The sequence below is a fragment of the Scyliorhinus canicula genome, chromosome 10 (genome assembly GCF_902713615.1).
Source record: "Scyliorhinus canicula chromosome 10, sScyCan1.1, whole genome shotgun sequence".
In the NCBI taxonomy this organism is placed as follows: Eukaryota; Metazoa; Chordata; class Chondrichthyes; order Carcharhiniformes; family Scyliorhinidae; genus Scyliorhinus; species Scyliorhinus canicula.
The window spans coordinates 126096137-126114885 of NC_052155.1; the positions used below are offsets into that span (position 1 = coordinate 126096137).

General features: G+C 38.1%; 1 protein-coding gene and 1 long non-coding RNA gene across 2 annotated transcripts in view; one reads left to right on the forward strand and one right to left on the reverse strand.

Moving 5' to 3' along the window:
- The window catches only part of mib1 (MIB E3 ubiquitin protein ligase 1), a 176066-nt gene that overhangs the window by 88204 nt on the left and 69113 nt on the right, over positions 1 to 18749 (forward strand).
- LOC119972657 lies at positions 778 to 9045 on the reverse strand. Its single transcript, XR_005462130.1, has 2 exons — positions 8093 to 9045; positions 778 to 2962 (listed from the first exon to the last, which is right to left on the reverse strand). It is a non-coding gene; the product is annotated as an uncharacterized LOC119972657 (long non-coding RNA).

Genomic DNA, 18749 nt, shown 5'->3' on the forward strand with positions numbered 1-18749 from the left:
CACTAATAAATTTGCCAGAGTACATTTGAGCTACCATCTCCGATTCCAGACTTGTGAACTAAACAATTTGTCTTTGTTTTTTTTTACTCTGCCTGAATACACTGTTTCAAGATTTGAAATCTGGAGAAAAGAGTAGCATTTTAAATTTAATGCATTGTATATTTTTGGGAAGAGGAGATTACAGGACGATTGAATATGACAATAATGGGACCATGATTTCAAATTGATTTTGAAGCTCTATAACATTTATGTACGTCATATGTATAATTTTTAAAATGAAAGGCAAATTTTCTAAATCAGAATCTGTAGTTAGTCCTGAATGCCGTCTTAAATGCATGAATATTTTAGTGCTGATATTTAAATATACTTGGAATCAAATATGTTATCAACGGATTTTTTTCCTGAATCCAGTCAGATGTTTTTTGCAAACTGTGTGGCTATATTCATAAAGCCGAAGAGCTATTGGAGCAATCAAAAGGTTATATGCCCGATGCATTGTTTCCAAGTTACTGTGCCAGCAGTTTTCTTTTGATCTAAAATGTGGCATACTGCATAAAAGATGTTTCAGCTCCCCTGTGTTCTTGAATTTGTCTGTTATTTTGTTGCACACCCTCTCAGCATGTGTTAATTCTCAGTCACTCACCACGTCAAACAGCCATTATAGCCTTCTCTCTTGGGTTTAATCTTTCAGAAGCAGTGTCATGATTTACATAGTGCTCAATAACAGCGATAAATATCCCAGTGCCTTTTTAATTGTGCATTCTAAACACCTAAAGATGAGGTTTTAGTTTCCTTTTTTATTTAATGGAATGCAGCAAAAATGGTTGAATTGTTCACACAATAGCATTTCATGAAATCATTTTACATCATTAACTTTTAACTCCATTGTTCATTTCAGTTAAAATACAATGCTGCTGTAGTGTGTTTTCAGGATAACAGATATATATATATACAGGTACCAATTCCAGTGAAATTCATGGACATAGCATTGGATTTGGAGTTATCTGTTGTACAAGTGGTTTGATTTGTATCTTTCTTTGAAAATGATGTCCATGATATAATGCATTAGCTAACCAAGGCATTTCGGTTGATGAACTGGTATTGTACCAATGGTAATGGCAGTGAACGGATATTGCTTTCTCTCCTCCTCCTAGTTGTGATCAATGCATAGCTACAGCTGGTTGAAGGGGACCAAATCCATTGAAAAGTTGATTTGGTTCCATTTTACCAGCTTTAGCAAAGCATTGGCTAGTGAGATGTTGGCCGAGAAAAGCATAAAATCTCTCCTGAAAAGCAACAGTTCTATTCAGCTTTTTTCTATTTGATGTTTCTTGCATTTCCACCCATTTCACTAAAAATGTGAAATCTTTTCACAGCAGCTTGGTAATAATGAACACTGCTGAATCTTCTAATTTTCTTACTTTTGAATGTTGGTTTCTCTGGATTTGTTTTCAAATATTTTAATTTGTCTTTTAAAGGAGTTTGTTTTTCTGAAAATGCACATTATTTGTTTCCCTAATTCTACGTAGGATGGAAATTGAAACATAAAAGCAACAAGCATCACTGTTTTAACATTTTAGCCTCCAAATGTGCTCTAAAAGAGATAAAAGTTACACAGAAGAAAAAATCTTGAGCTCCATTGTTTTTAACATTCTTGCAGCATTCAAAATTTATGTTTGAAAAAGCTAGATGACACATATTGTGAAAAATAATTAAAATCAAATGTTCAAAATTGTGTCTAACGAATTTGAAATATAAGATGGGTAGGCAGAGGAAACTCTGAAGTCTTCTAATAGGTAAAGTCTTCTGCAGTGCAAGAATTTAGACATTCTTAAACTTTGTGGTGCAGTTACGACAACTTCATTGGAATACAAGATGGTAATGGGGACCACCAACAGTGAAAGGAGAAATTTTAAGACTTGTTTGGAGGGACAGGAGTAACAAGACAGTGGTTTTGAAGAATTGGCAAAATGCCTGAAACATTTCCAATGTAGGAGCAGAGGTGGCAGTGGTTTTAATGGTCCATTTCCAATAATGAACACTGCTGAATCTTCTAATTTTCTTACTTTTGATTGCTGGTTTCTCGGGATTTGTTTTCAAATATTTTAATTTGCCTTTTAAAGAAGTTTTTTTTCTGAAAATGCACATTATTTATTTCCCTTTCAATTCCATTTCAATGTCCATATAATCCAGTTCCACATTTTGTGTTCATGTAATTAATGGATGTTCCTGAAAATTATAATAACTATTTCAACTATTGTACATGATTAACACTACTGCAGTCTAAAGGCGAATATTCCATTTGAAGAACATAAGACATAGAAGTAGAAGTAGACCATGCAGTTGATTGAAGCTGCTCTGCCATTCAACACAGTCATGGCTGAACTTTGGCTTCAACTCCACTTTCTGTTTTCAATTGTTTTTCCTGTTCCCTTCTGACCCTACTCCCTTTAGTGGAACTGTTTGTGGGGCTAAACATAACCGTATCCTCAAATTCCGTCTTCCTTGAGCAGTCTTATTCTTGGTGGTACTTTGGCTCACTTTAGCAGGTGTTTTAAAGGATAAATAAAGATGTCACATCCTTTGTGGATCATACTATCTGATATATTTTGGAGTGTTTTTCTGTTCTGATGAAATGAACATATTTTAAAATTCAGTCTTTGGCATGCTATCATTGCCAGTTGATACAGGTGCATTATAGTTGGAACAGCAGTGACACAGTCAGCTGTAAATTGGTGCTATTAATATCCACTGTGGTAGTGTTCTTGGGCAGCTTAGACTGCTGTGGATGCCTGTTTGAAGAGCAGAGCACTTTAATGCAATGGCCATATCTGGGCATGAAGAGACATTGGAACATGCAATATAATACTTCAATGTCAACATCTGTTCACCATGTCAGTCAGACGTCTGAAAATCCTTTGAGTAGCAAAACCGTCAGCAAATGTTCAGACTGCTGCTGTATCTGTTGAATGAATCAAGCTGGTCAGGTTGAGAGATGTTACATTTTGGATTCTTGATTGAAACAATGCTATTAAAGAAGTAATTGTCCCCAAAATAGGCATGTTCAGTCGTTCAAAAATCGTTGACTTTGAAACTTTTGTAATTCAGTGGTCTTTCAAATTCTATTCTGTAGTTATAACTATGTTTGGGATTATATATCTTAAAAAAGGATATTTGTAGGCCATTTTGAGTTGAATTCTGCCACAGGTCACTTTGTGCACTAGAAAGCACTTTGGAGATACTGAAAATATTTTTCAACCAAAGTGGTCAAAGGCACTCCACATAGAAGAATATCAGTTTCTCGTACACTGGCAAAAAAGGAAATCCAATTTTGCACTGTTTTCTGATGCAATGTGGAAACTGTTGCATATTTCTTCATCAAATATAAACAGTTTTTTGGTCAACATCAGACTAGCGGTATTCCTAGTTATTTTGCATTGATAGATTAAATAAGCTCCTCCAAATAATACTTTTATTTATTAAATCTGTGAAGCTCTACAGTATGTCAAACTTGCCATTAAGTAGAAGGATCTGAACAGATGTAGAAAGATGAACGATAAATATCTTAGCACAAAATTCTGTCGCGTTTAATGTTTTGGAACTAGTTTGCAAAAATATTATTTTGCTTTATATTTGGTATACATATTTTATCCAGTATGCACATCATCTTGCACAATTAAGCAACTGTTAGGGAAACTTTTGGGATAAATCTCTTACTTTAAATGTTCTTAAAATTTGTGTTTTAGAGACTTTAAATTTTACTGAATTTTTCTTACAGTACTTGCATAGATATGTTGAATAGTATCGTGCCCTTGTTTATTCCATTTTACCCAGTGTGCTTAGGTTTTCACACCTGTAGTGGCTAAACTATTTGAGAGAAGTTGGCTTGTGACACTGCTCTGTTTATTCTTGACATATTTTTGCAGTGTTATGTTATGCAGGTTGATCTGACAAACTTAAAGTAATACTTAATGTGGATATGTTAGTGAAGAGCCTGCGTAAATGAATGTACAGTTGGATTATGAAATATCTACCATGTTGACAGCCTAGTGTTTTCTGTTCACCGTTGATTGTACTGTAACAGTGGTATTTAGACATTTGGTTCAAATGGTGTCAATTGCAGCAGTTGGTGTCCAAATAGAGGTTCATTCTCTTTTTGGTAATCTGTGAAGCTATGAACAATCAAATTAGTTGGCAGGCAGACCTGGCCTGGAAAAGTCCACATTGTCCGTTCAAAAAAGGTGGTGGGGGAGGGAGGTAGGACAAAAAGCTAGATGTGCAGTTCTTTTTTGTTAATGGAGCTTAACCATTGAAACATTCAGTGAGGATTAGCAAAAGTTGGTGAATAACAGCTTTGAAAACCATGAATAGGAACAATATAATGTTCAAAGAATTTGGAGAATCTTCTGCAGCTGAACTAAATTGCTACTAAAATGAAATTAAATATAATTTGGTTTATTGCAAAATTTACCATTTTTAAAACTTTTGGTTTAAAGACTGTATAGCACTTAGGATTTTAATGGATTTGGCATTAACGCTCAACAATTCCAAATGTTTCTTGTGAAAATGCAAAACTGCATTTTCAGCTTCAGGAAAGGACAAAATGTGACCTTGGCAGGGCAGTGAAGGCTTGTGGAATTACATATATTTGAATCCCCTAAATTGTTAACAGTAGTAAACTCATTCGTAAGTTATAAACTTCTTCAGAGAAGCATGGATAGTGATTTTAATTTGTTAAATTGGGAAATATTGACTATATATACATACATACTGTCAATCTTTTGCAACATTTAACCAACCTTCAAAAAATTAGGATTGCAGATATTCTAAATCTTAATTGCAGTGTAAAAGTTGAGAAAAAGTGCTGTGTTATCTATGTTATATTAAGGCTATGACTTTCCTCGCAGCTTAAATATTGTTTTGCATTTTGGAATTTTTTGGGCTCGTCCTTTTTTGATAAATTCATGAGCTCTGGAAAACGAAATATTAGTAATTAATCTTTTAAAATGCTGAATGTTATCTGCAGATGCTATGATGAGCATTTGAGAAACCTTCCATTTTAGTTTGAAACATTTACCAGGCTTGTAGAATATTACACAACAGTATGTGTTTTTAAGAACTATCAATCTTTCATGACTTTTAACTTGAGCACAAGCATTGTTAAATCTACTATACCAATGGAATACTAATCTTTGACATATCATAGTATATTAGAAGTAAATTGAAAGTTAAACCGATTTCTATAGTCCTTGATTGTAATTTAACTTGAAAATAATTAAATTTTATCCACTGAGGATTATTGGTCACCTTTTTGTGATTATATTCTACATCCTTTGAAATTATGCTTTTCCGTGTGGACTGGAAGTGAATGGACAGAATCCTTGGTTGTACTGAACAAACAAGAAATAAACCAATTTAAGAGGCTCAGAGGACTAATGAGTACTGAGTCCATACATTCAAGGTGCTCAAGTTAATGTGAATGCCCAATATGTGTGTTTGTCAGCTGGCTAATAGTACAAGCTCTGTTTTACCCTCTTTCTCATTGCATTGAATATTCTACGGAAGTCTGGTGATGGTACTGAAACTGCATATTTTGTTTCGGCTCAATTCCTGCTCGAATTAAAAGTTCATGGCTCTTTTGTTTCACATGCAGTAGCTAAATCAACTTTAAATGAGACTGCACATTGCACTCAATGTTTTCTGTTTGGTATTACTGCTTTTCATGCTGAAACATTTAATTTTTAATATTTTTGGATATTTCATTTTGTATGATTTTATGCAATAAAATACATTTTTATATCTTGTAATTTTAGCTCGTCTTAATTATTTGTCCAATTTGTACTTTTTGTACTGGGTACAAAATAATGGACAGCCGGTTTAAAGCGTGGTGCTTAGATGCACATTTTCCGATTGTGCTTTGGATGAGTGATGTTGGATAAAACCAAAGGTAGTGAGTGATCTGTGGCTTTTATTCCTTTTCAACCAAGTTTGTTTACATGTAAATTGTGTTTTGAATTTGGAAGAAAAACAAACATTGGAGTAGATCTTTACACAATAGCCATGCAAGTGCCTTGTATGTTTTCCATTGAATGTTTTGGTCCACTTTAAATGCCTTTGTGTTCTTCATAGTTGTTCATTGCCCACCAGAAATACATACTTCTTTACATTCCATAGTTGTTTAGGTTCATATGGGCATATAAAGAAGTATGTGTTCCAGGCAGGGAAGACACTTGCAGGTCATCTGTCTTGAGTACTGATGCTTAAAAGCAATGCACCTTGTTATGAGATTCACCTGTTTGCTGAAGCACAATTAAGTCACTTGTTTAATATTATTGATCGATCTTGAGGAATAAAGAGCTACACTTAACATGGCAGAAATAGCACAGAAAGGATGGTTTAAAAGATATAACTTGCCCCAAAGGAATTTTATAAATTACCTGAAACATTTGCAGGTGTAGGAGTTAGACTTTCAGAACTCAAAATCAAATGTCAGCAGCCAAAGTTCATTTTCAGTCGTTTATCCAAACTTTGAGTGCCATTTGCTGCAGAAATTAGGTTGTTCCTTTGTAATACACTTCAAAATACCATTTATGACATGTGGCCTGTGTTTGTGGACACAGAAGCTTCTTTTGATCATTATTGTTGACTTGTTTTTCTTCTTTCGGTTTATTTTTGCCATATTTTTGTTTGAATGCAGAACTTAAATTCTAAAAGGAAATAATTTTTTAAATCTTCAGGTACCTGACTTTGAACTTTTGGTGCTGATATGAGTAACTGAATTAGTCAGTTCCTGATTTATCTTTCTGCTTACCATAGTCTTGATGCTATGCTTTAGACACTAGCTGGTGATATTTGAAGCAATAACATGGAATAAGAAGTTAATTATATTTGGGACTTATGCTACAAGCAAGATATGTGGAGATTTGATGCTTACTCTGAATTTCTTTAATATTGCACTTTTTTTCTCCATTCACTTCTTTGGGACTGGAGAGAGACCTAAATCTATTCGAGGCTGTCCATGTCAATGCATAAAAATGTGAAGTGAACAGATTGTTCCTAAAGATTTTTTTCCCTTTCTCCGATTCCACAACCAAATTCTCCCTCCGAGGTAAAGCTCTTCTTTTAAATAATCATGTGAAAAGCATAAAAATGTAAGTTGAAGCTGGATTTCAAATGTGCAGCACAGGCATACTTGACATTTATCAACCATGAAACTGTTAAGAGTGCTTTTCCTGTAGCTGTACTTTCAGCTGGATTTTTCCCCTAAATGTCTTCAACTTGTCTGGACAATGCCATCGTATTCAAGATATTTTACAAAAGGCAGGGTAAGCATTGAAACTAAATTCATGCAGCATGGTGGGTTTTTTTAAAGTTGAGGTTGAGCAAATCCAAATTGTAGTTAGCAGGGAAGTCAAAACCACTGCAGCATTGGGAAAAAAAATCCAGTAGGCAGTCTGCGTATTTAAAATAGCTTGTTCTTGTCATAGCCATATCTGTTTGTTTCATGCAGTTAAACTCCGATATTTTAAAACTACAACAAATTATTGCTCAAAACCTAAAGGCAGGCATGAACCCATAATCTTCTGTTGAAAGTAAAAATTTGTTTAAGATTACAATTACAGTGGACGTTGAAACTCATTTTTAAAAGTGTCTTAAACGGACTTCATCTGGTACAATTAAATTTACAGTTTTACATTTGTACTTAAACAGGGAGAACATTTGCAGGGCACATGCATATAGCGAACTGCCACTGACAGCACCATATCAACTTCCTCCCCATATAACGACTTTATGACCCTAAATTGCAAAATAAGTTTGTTAGAAACATGCAGCATTTTGTAGCTGATCAAATTAACAAGGAGGGACGCACGCATTCATCCAAAACTAGTTGCTGCTGTCAAATCACCCATCTTTTGCTGGGGAAAGGTAGAAATCAGTTAGACACTGATGTAAAAAAAATACAGAATGATTCCATTATTAATGCACCTAGAAAAAAGTAAATGGACAATTTGCACAAGCTTTAACAGCTTTCCTTTTTTTTTTAAAAAAAAAGAACTACACAGCTCTGCCTGCATTATTGGGAAACAAATACCTTTTGCTTGCCCTGTCAGAAGTTGAACACTGCAGGGTGGTTGTTCAGGTGATTAGCAGAGGCTGAGAAGTAGATATAAAGACAGGGAGAGAGAAAGAGATGCTGAGAAGGGTTCGGCACATTAGTTGGAAAGATGGATCTTCTGTCTGCTTCGACGCTGCACTGCGTCACTTCTCACTTCTGGCTTTACGTATGGATTGAACATCTGTTCAAGACTACTGTGGTCCTTCAGAGGTCAGGTCTGCTGCTGAGGTCAGAGCTTCCATACACGCAATGCTGCTGGACACATTTTACACTCGGAAAAAAAAATGAAACTGCTCTTGCTTTATAGCCAGCTAAGCATTTGAAACATGCACTGCCAGGCAACCAAGCTCTCCAGTATCGCTCCCTCCCTGACCATATTTAGTCAACCATAGCAAAAAATAGCCTTTCAGCTGTCGATTGTCGATCCAAGAACTGGGGTAGTTCTATCGTGTGTTCAGCCTCTCGATTGCTTATCCTGCAGATCCCTGGCAAGGCTGTGCCATTTGGTTCTATTTTTAGTTGAGCCAAATAAAGCAGTCTCTCATGTTTCTACTAATAATTTCCTTGCTTTTCAGTGTTCCTCTGCTGCACATGGTAGAGTCTGATGCAATCTGCACTATAGTTAGAAGCACTGCAGAGGATATGAATGCTAGAACTGAGGGAAAGTGTCAACTGGGAGAAAGTGGGAAAAAAATCTATCACCAAAAGAACAGATTGTGTAACTTTATTTTTTTTTAAAATAAAAAAAATATTTTGATGTAATAAAGAACTGTGGAAAAATGTACTTGGTGCAGAGGTACTATTGCAGGGATTGTAAAAAAAAATGTATTGTCATTTGTTTGCTATGGCGAGTTTTTAAAAAAAAAATTGGTAATTGTAGCATGCATTTATTATTGTTTAAAAATTTCATGCAGCTTGCTAGTTTCAAAATGCTGAAAATCTTCTAAGAGAAACATGTTTCATAAACCATTTAGTCTCATTATTTTACATTTAAATCATAACAATGTCTCATTATTTTGAATCAGTTACAGATTTTATCATATCTTTATCAGAGATTTGATGCTCCTGAAGATATGTGCAATATGTTACTGTAGACGGAAAAAAAAAATCTGTGCTGAAGGTCATATTTACCCTGAGTGCCAATGTATCTATCGACTGCTGTCTCCCTGATAGAATCAAGTCAAGCCCAATATTATAAAGGGTCCTTCAGACTAAATTTGAACACTGGAGATACCATAGGACTAATTTAATTTTACCCAGACCAGTCCAAAATATCTTATCCCTTCGTATTTTGAAGAATTTAAAAAATCTAGCTGAAGGAAGACACTAAGCAGGAGGGACGTTTTTCTGGATTTGCATTATAGCCAATCTAATTTTAGGGTAAGGAAGATAAACTAACTATGCCAATCTTGAACTAAATGAAGGCATGATGTAATTGTACAGCACAAGTCTGTTGCCGTAAACGTTAGTTTTTGTTTTACTTTTGAACAAAAGGTTCATCATTAGGGACATGGACAATATCCCTGAAATGTAGAATAAATTATTATTTGCAGTGACAATGTTGAGTGATGTTCTGTCTCAGGATTTGGACCAAATTATCTATTTTTAAATAAAATTCTATTTCACAGGGGCAGAACTTTGTCTGTTGAGAGGTTTGCAGGCAGGAGGAGGGTGAGGGTGTGAATTCCATGAGTGGCCTTGCATGTCTTCACCCTGTTGAGGAAAAGAACCTTGCGCAGTCTCAATTTTGCATTGTTCTCAAGGGCCCCCTTTCCACATTGAACGCCCCTTGGAAACCCTACTATTCGCAAAGTTTCGCACAAAGATGAGAATTAAACAAAGCTCCGACATCTGGCTTTCTTTTTGCTTCTATTCTTATTCAATTCATTCTGGTTTATTTTCCCATAGACCTCTTCATCCCACCAATGGTGTAGTCCCTTCAAGTGTCTCTATTTTACTCGACACAACCCTTTGTCTAGACCTCTGCTTTTCCTTTCTCATTTCTTCCATATATAAAAATTCTCAAAATTTATCCGCAGATCTGTTTTTCATCTTTCATCCAGTTCAGTGCCAATCTGGATCCCAGTTAGAAAGTGACTAAACATTTTAGAACGGTTAAAAAAAAGAATGACTTGCATTTATATAGCACCTTCATGCCCTCAGGACATCCCAAAGCCGTTTACAGGTTTTATTGTAATGCAGTGCAACCAATCTGTGCACAGCAAAATCCCAAAAGAATGACAAATGATCAAAAAATCTGTTTAATGTGCTGACTGAAGGATAAGTATTGGTCAGAACAACTCTCATTCTATTCTTCAAATAGCACTAGGGGATCTTTTACATCCACTTGAAGGCATGCAGTGTCAGTTTAATGTCTCATCTTAAGATACCACCTCCAGCAGTGCAGCACACTCTATGCACTGAGGTGTCAGCCTAGATTTTGTGATCAAGTCTCTGATGTAGCACTTGAACCCACAAACTTATGTTTCAGAGAAAAATTCTGAGCTATGGCTGAGACTTGTATATTTAAGATGCAGGTGAAATTCAAGTAATCGTGCAAAAATCAAGTACAACCGTTGGTATTTTAAAACAGAACATAGAAACTGAATGAGTATTTATTCATGTTGATTACTTCTGTGTCAAGTACAGATGGGAAGTGTCACTCTAGAGGGTAACAACTGAATTATTCCTGATTATAACACAAAAGCAGGAGTCATCTGGTCCATCAAGCCTGCTCCACTATTTAATATGATTGTGGATGAACTGTTACACTGACTCTACTTTTCCATTCTGTCCCCATATCCCTTGATAGTGTCCAAAAATCTATTGATCTCGATCTTGAATTTACTTAGAAACTGATTATATACCGTTCTCTGGAATTCTCCCAAAGATTCCCAGCTCTCTGAATTAAGAAATTACTCTTCCTAAATGTTGGCTCCTTATTCTGAGTGTTTTATTTACTTGTTCATGCGATGTGTGCATCGCTGGCAGTGCCAGCATTTGTTGCCCATCCCTTGAGAACTTAGTGGCGAGTTGCCCTCTTGAACCGCCACAGTCCACATGATGTACACTCACAGTGCTGCAGGGAAGGAATCCCAGGATTTTGATCCAGTGACAGTGCAGGAATAGCAACATATGATGATGGGAGTGAATGTTTGTGGATGGGCGCCCATCAAGTGGGCTGTTTTATCCTGGATGATGGCAAGCTGCTACTGGAGCTTCACTCATCCAGGCAAGTGGAGAGTATTCCATCATACTCCTAACTTACACCTTGTAGATGGTGGACAGACTTTGGGGAATCAGGTGGAGTTACTCGCTGTATGATTCCTACCTCTAACCTACTCATGTTGCCACAGTATATGGCTAGTCCAGTTCAGTTTTTGGTCAATGGTTAAACCCCCGGGATGTTGATAATGGGGGATTCATGGCTGGTTAAGACATTGAAAGTCAAGGGGTGATGGTTAGATTCTCTCTTGTAGGTCATTGTCTGGCGCTTGTGTGGTGCGAATGTTGCTTGCCACTTGTCAGCCCAAGCCTAGGTATTGTCCAGGTCTTGCTGCATTTGGTCATGAATTGCTTCAGTATGAGGAGTAGCAAATGGTGCTGAACATGTGCAAACATCCCTACTTTTATAATGGAAGGAATATCGTTGATGTCGCAGCTGAAGATGGTTAGATCTAGGACACTACCCTGAGAACTTGTGCAATGATGTGCTGGAATTGAGATGATTAACCTCGAACAACTACATCCATCTTGCTTTGTACTAAGTGTGACTCCAACCAGTGGAGAGTTGTGCTCCTGATTCCCATTGACTCCAGTTTTGCAAAAGCTCCTTGATATTATAATTGCTCGAATGCAACCTTGATATTATAATTGCTCGAATACAACCTTGATATTATAATTGCTTGAATGCAACCTTGATATTATAATTGCTCGAATGCGACCTTGATATTATAATTGCTCGAATGCAACCTTGATATTATAATTGCTCGAATACAACCTTGATATTATAATTGCTCGAATGCAACCTTGATATTATAATTGCTCGAATGCAACCTTGATATAAAGGTCAATCACTCCCTTCGCCTCTGCACTATGGTCCCATGTTGGAACCAAGGCTGTAATGAGGTCATGACCTGAGTGACCCTGGCAGAACTTGAGCTGATTGTGAGCAGGTTATTGCCAACCAAATGCCACTCTAGTTCTGTTGATGACCCCTTCCATCACTTGGCTGATGATCGAGAGTAGGCTGATGAGACGGAAATTAGCTGAATGGGATTTGTTCTGTTTTTGTGTGGGCAATTTTCCAAATTGCTGAGGTAGATTACTGTAGTTGTACTTGAACAGCTTTGCTAGGGACACGGCACGATCTGAAGCACAAGTCTTCAGTCCTGTTGCCGGAATATTGTCAGGGCTCATAGCTTTTGCACTGTCCAGTGCCTTCAGCCGTTTCTTGATATCGTGTGGAGTGAATCGAATTGGCTGAATACTGGCATTGTGATGCTGAGGACCTCTGTAGGAGACCTCGATGGATCATCCACTGGGCACTTCTGGCTGAAGATTGGTGCAAATGCTTCCGTCTGAACTTTTGCACTGATGTGCTGGACTTCCCATTAATTGAGGATGGGATGTTTGCAGAACTGTCATAGCTCTACAGAGCTCAGATCTGATAATATGGTTGTGGAATTTCTTATCTCTGCCGTTACTTGCTGCTTCTGATGCTTGGGCACAAGTAGTCATGTATCGTAGCTTCACCAGATTGACGCCTCATTTTTAGATATGCTTGGACTGCTCCTGGCATGTCCTCCTGAACTCTTCATTGCACTAGGGTTGATACACTGCATTGGTGACAATGGTAGGGATGGGTATATTGCCAGCAATGAAGATACAGATTGTGGTTGAGTATGATTCTGCTGCTTTTGATGGCCTGCAGTTTCTCATGATGCCCAATCTCGGAGTTGCTATACCTGTCTGAAATCTAGCCCATTTAGCATGGTGGCAGTGCCACCCAACATGATGGAGGGTATTCTCAATGTGAAGATGAGACTTCATCTCCACCTCCAGGACTCTACAGTGGTCATACCTACCAATGCATCTGCGGCAGGCATGTTAGTGAGGATAAGGCCAAGCATAATCTACCCTCTTGTTGGTGTTCTCATCATCTGCTGCAGACTAGTCTTGCAGCTATGTCCTTTAGGACTCTGCCATCTTACTCTGTAGTAGTGCGACTGAGTCTCTCTTGGTGATGGGCATTGATGTCCCCCACCCAGAATACATTTTTCATCCTTGCAGTCCTCATACTTCCGCCAAATGTGTTCAACATGGAGAGGTACTAATCCATCAACTATGAGAAGAGGCAGTAGGAGGTACGTGGTAATAACACCAGGTTTCCGTGCCCATGTTTGATCACCGGACTCCCAAGGCAACTCGCTCCTGATTGTATACCATTGTGCTGCCACCTCTGCTGGGGTTTTCCTATTGATGGGACAGGATGTATCCAAGGATGGTGACGGTGATGTCTGGGATTGTGTCGCAGATATGATTCCCTGAATATGACTATGTCGGGCTGTTACTTGACTAGTCTGTGAGACAGCTCTCAATTTTGGCACAATCCCCCAGATGTTAGTAAGGAGGACTTTTTCAGGGTCGATAGGATTGGGTTTTCTGTTATCGTTTCCAGTGCCTAGGACAATGTGAGGTGGACCGTCCGGTTTCTTTCCTTTTAGACTTTGTAGACTCCTGAGTGTGACCCTGTGTTCTAGATTCCCCAGTTGAGGGAAACAGCCTTGCTAAATGTACGCTGTCAAGCCTTCGAAGAATTTTAAACATTTCAATTAGATCGCCTCTTATTCTAAACTGCAGAGAACATAGATCCTTTCTAATCAGAGGCCCAGCTTTTCCTGCTCTAAGATCAGTAAAGACCCTGTAAATCTAAGGGGCTGGTTTAGCACAGTGGGCTAAACAGCTGGCTTGTAATGCAGAAGAAGGCCAGCAGCGCGGGTTCAATTCCCATATCGGCCTCCCCAAACCAGTCGCTGGAATGTGGCAACTAGGGGCTTTTCACAGTAACTTCATTGAAGTCTACTTGTGACAATAAACATTTATTACTGTTATTATTATCCAGCATGCTGTGCAATTTCCTCCATATTTTCCTACATTTCTGATTTGTTTCCACCATTTTGAGGATGGTGGTGAATCAGAAATGGTATGGCCATTGTTTCTCAGCAATTCAACAAATATATAAAGTGGGTTGCAAAGTAAACTCTTAAAACCAGCTTTTGTGCGAAACTGAAGAGTGACACTTGTCAAGCGCGCTGTTCCCATTGCACCACTCTGTTCGGTGCAATTGGTTGGTCTGTGTCGGTTGAGACCACAATGTTAATGTGAGAATAGATGGCCCGACCTCTGTCCTCATGATTAATCATTGCAAGTAATTAGTTGTAAATAATGCAGCAGGCTGCAACAGGCTGCAAGCACCATTATGTTTGTCTGTCTCCACTGTCTGTGTGGAGTCTGCACGCTCTCACTGTGTCTGCGTGGGTTTCCTCCGGGTGCTCCGGTTTCCTCCCACATGTCCTGAAAGACGTGCATTTAGGTAATTTGGTCATTCTGAATTCTCCCTCCGTGTGCCCGACCAGGCACCGGAATGTGGCGATTAGGGGCTTTTCACAGTAACTTCATGCAATATGAGCCTACTTGTGACAATAAAGATTATTATTATTATAAGTCTTAACTGGCAGGAATCCAGCAAAACCATGATTACCATTATTTTTCAGTGTGGAGGTGGGGCTATGAAAATTAACTTCCAACTTTTTTCAGCAAGGATTAACTGGCACAAAAGGCCAAGAAAAACATTTGACTGCCCACTTGTCCAATAATCTCCTGTTTCTTTTGTACCACTGATGTAGGATGCATCATTAAAACGGTGTTAGTACCCAGGAAAATCTGAGCCATTGTTTACTGCAGTGTTTTTCAAACCTTTTTGCCCGGGACCCATTTTTACCAATTGGCCATCCTCCAGGACCAATGCTGGCCGACCTTCGCGACCCACACCGCCCACGTTTCGCAACCCGCGCCAGCTGAACTTCACAACCTTCCATTTTCGCTTAGCTTGAATGTGACAGGTGAGCCTGCTTAGTCCTATGATCTCACTTGCTTTGTCATTCAATATTGCATTTCTGCTAAGGTCTTCAGCTGATGATGTAAGATCTTACTACATCAGTTGAAAAAAATCAAGAGGTTGTCCTCGAACTCACCATGCTTAGTCTTCAAATGCCTTTCCGGTTTTGAGCGTTTTAATCTTTCATTTGCTAGTAATGCCCTGCATAAAACACACATGAACTTTGCGTCCTGTTTTGCAGTGGCACAATTAATAAGCCTATGCCTCAAGAAATCGTCTTTATACTGCTTTGTTCCTGTTTTCAACTTCTTCATGGGTTGTTCACCAGAGGCCATGGGGTCGCGACCCTGAGTTTGAAAATTACTGGTTTACTGTATAGTTACTGGCAGCATATCTCCTGATCAATTTTTTGTCTTCCCAGCCTAGGAACACTGGCTAGTTGCAGTCCACCCAATGCTGTCTTCATTTGTTATTTTGTTTGCTATTTTAATAAGCATAATTAGAATGATAACAAAAATTGTTCGGTTTTTAGTTGATAGCATTTTCATCTTCACGATGTTTGTGGGTTGGGGCCTCTAGGATTTGAGTATATAATGTAGGTTAATAATTCAGTGCAGTTATAGAATGAGGACTGGATTGTGAAAGCAAGGTCTCATCTGCTTGTTCAAGTGGATCCAAAGGGTCTTATGCTATTTGAAGAGCCAAAAGGTTCTTTCTCAATCAAGACCACCAGAAACCAGATTAATTGAGTCATGTTGTTTGCTATTTGTGGATCCTTGCTGTGTACAGTTGGCTGTCTTATTTGCGTACGGAAGTGATCATACTTGAGGCATCAATCAAATCACAACCAGTGAATTAAAACATCCTGAACACATGAAAGGTGCTGTGTAAAGTGCAGGTTCAAGCTTTTCTGCCCAGCGTCTGATTGTGCACTACATTTAATCTTGAGTCAAAGTTTCATTACTAAAGAAGCACTCTATTAATGGCATGGGCAGTTTCATTATGGGTTGCAAAATTCAACTTTTATTAATTAAAAAGGCACTTTCCAGTTTTGCTGATTTAACAGCAGAAAATATATAAACATTAAGTCAAAAGTTGTACTTCAGTCTTATTTCTTTGCTTGGACATCATGCATGCTTTCCAATGTGATGAGGTGGTCACTGAGCTGAGGTGATAAAAGTGAGCGTTATTGGTGCATAAGCAAGACATAAAGATCTTTTAGAGACTTTTAAAATGAGAAAGGCTGAATAAAACAGTTGGAGCAAGGAGCACAAGGTATGCTGGTGTCGAACGAACTGAAAGCAAGCATTGGAGAAGTATGACTGATCAGATTTAGGCATGAAACTTGGCACTTTAGCTTTCAGTTCAGGTCATGGATTTAAGTCCAATCCAGGAAGCTCCAAACACAACCTGGGATGGAACTTCACTCTTGTACAAAGCAAGTGCTTACTTTTGAATGTGATGTTGAGCTAAGGCCCACTACTCTCCCAGGTGAATTGAAAGATTTCATTGCACATTTGAAGATGAGCAGGGGAATTCTCTCCCATGGCCTTGCCATTATTATACCTTGGCCAGCATTACGAAGACACATTATCTGATTATTATATCTTTACTGTTTGTGGGACCTGGAAGTACACAAATTGGTTGCTGCATCTCTCCAACACTAACTTTAAAAAAAAAGTGTACTTAATTGTCAAATGCTTTGGGACATCTTTGAAAGGATGTTTTATAAATGCAAATTCTTTTTATGGGGTTAATTTATTAAAAGTGTAACTTAAGCTAACAGCTGAATTGTGCAACTTAAGTCAGTACAGCCAGGAATGACAGCAGATGCAATCTGAAAGATGATAAGCTCCAATAGTATTATCCAGTGTAAGGCTTTTGTATTTTTTTACTCTGCAGTTGCTGGGGGTTTAATTCTTGGAGGAGTAAATGAAAAGTGCTGAGGCACACTACATGCTTTGCATTATCTTATTTTTCATTCTGCCATAATGTAGCTTCCACCTGGCATATGGGCCCCATATGTCTCTCTCAAAGCATAAGCACAAATTGCTGCCTTAACTTGAGTTGGTTGCATTATCCTCTCTGTAGCCTGCTCATCAAAATCTATAAACGGAGGTAACGGCAACAGTTAATCTTGATTTCTTATTTTCATACATCCACATTAATTATATGGTGACTTGTGGCTTCATGCTGTTCAGAATTCTCATAAAAGCATGATTTAGCAAATGATTTTTTAAAAATATGCAATTACTTTTAAGGGGAGGGGGAGGAGGGGAAAAAGATTATCCTTCCATCCAAGTCTAGCTCTTGAAACTATCTCCTTTCCTGGATACCTGTTCCGGTTCAATCCAACTGCAAGCAGCTTTGGTGTCATTCCAAATCCTGAGCTGGGTTTCAAACACCACATTTGATTCATCAAGTTGGCCGCATCTACATGGACTTCACTTCCACTGCAATCCTCCTCCACTACTTTGTTACCATTGGACTCTTATGATCTCCTGCACTTGCAGATATACACTGGTGACACTTTATTGCTCTGTCAGTGTTCTCTATCACTGTCTCTGTGCTATCAGATTGTCCATTTGACATTATGCTGAATAAGATATAGTGTCCTGCAATTGAACAGCTGAATGTCTTAAGACCATAGTAAGTTTTTCCTTTTAACAGAAGTTCTACCTCCTTGCCACCCAGTCACCACCTGCTTCCATTACTAACCTCTGCTGCAACCTGTTCCTAATGTCGATAAAACTCAGATATGCCCTGACTCTCTCGACCCAATTTCACCAGTGCTCATCCTTTCTGACTTCCTCATTCCATAAACTTCTTATTGTCCAAAACTCCAACGCACATATCCTGTCCTGAGCTCCATTTGAATGTTACTGTTCTTATCGGTTAATTTTGAATCCCTGTTTATTAGATTAAATTTAAACAGAAGCTTTCGTCTACAAATCTTTATTTGGACCTACCTACTCTACAACTGTTACCTGCATCCCCAGTTGCGTCCTCTGAATCTGACCACCAGTACACCTCACCTCTTCTGCTCCATCTTTGGTGATTTCAACTGCAATCAAATCCACGCTTTGGAACTTCCTGCATAAACACTTCTCTTTCAGCCATTAGAGCCCTTCTGGAAACACATCATCTTCACTGATCTACTCGGTCATCTCTCCTAATGTTCAGTACCTGTTCCTTTTACTTTGTGATGTGCCGTGGAGCATTTTCCTATATTAATTGCACTGTATAAAATTGTTCTTAGAATATAATTTCTAACATTCTGGAAGGGGACATGCTGTAACCTTACTTTTTATTTATTTATTTATTCATTCAAAAGATGAGAGTTCACTGGCTAGGCCAGCATTTATTGCTTATTCCTAAAAGCCCTTATGGATTCTCTGAATTTATGACCTTAACTTTGAGAAATAATAGGTACTATATGAATGTTATTTGTACTTGTGAATTAGGTTCCATGTTTGATTTAACTGTTTGTACTGTGGATTGCAGAATAGAGCT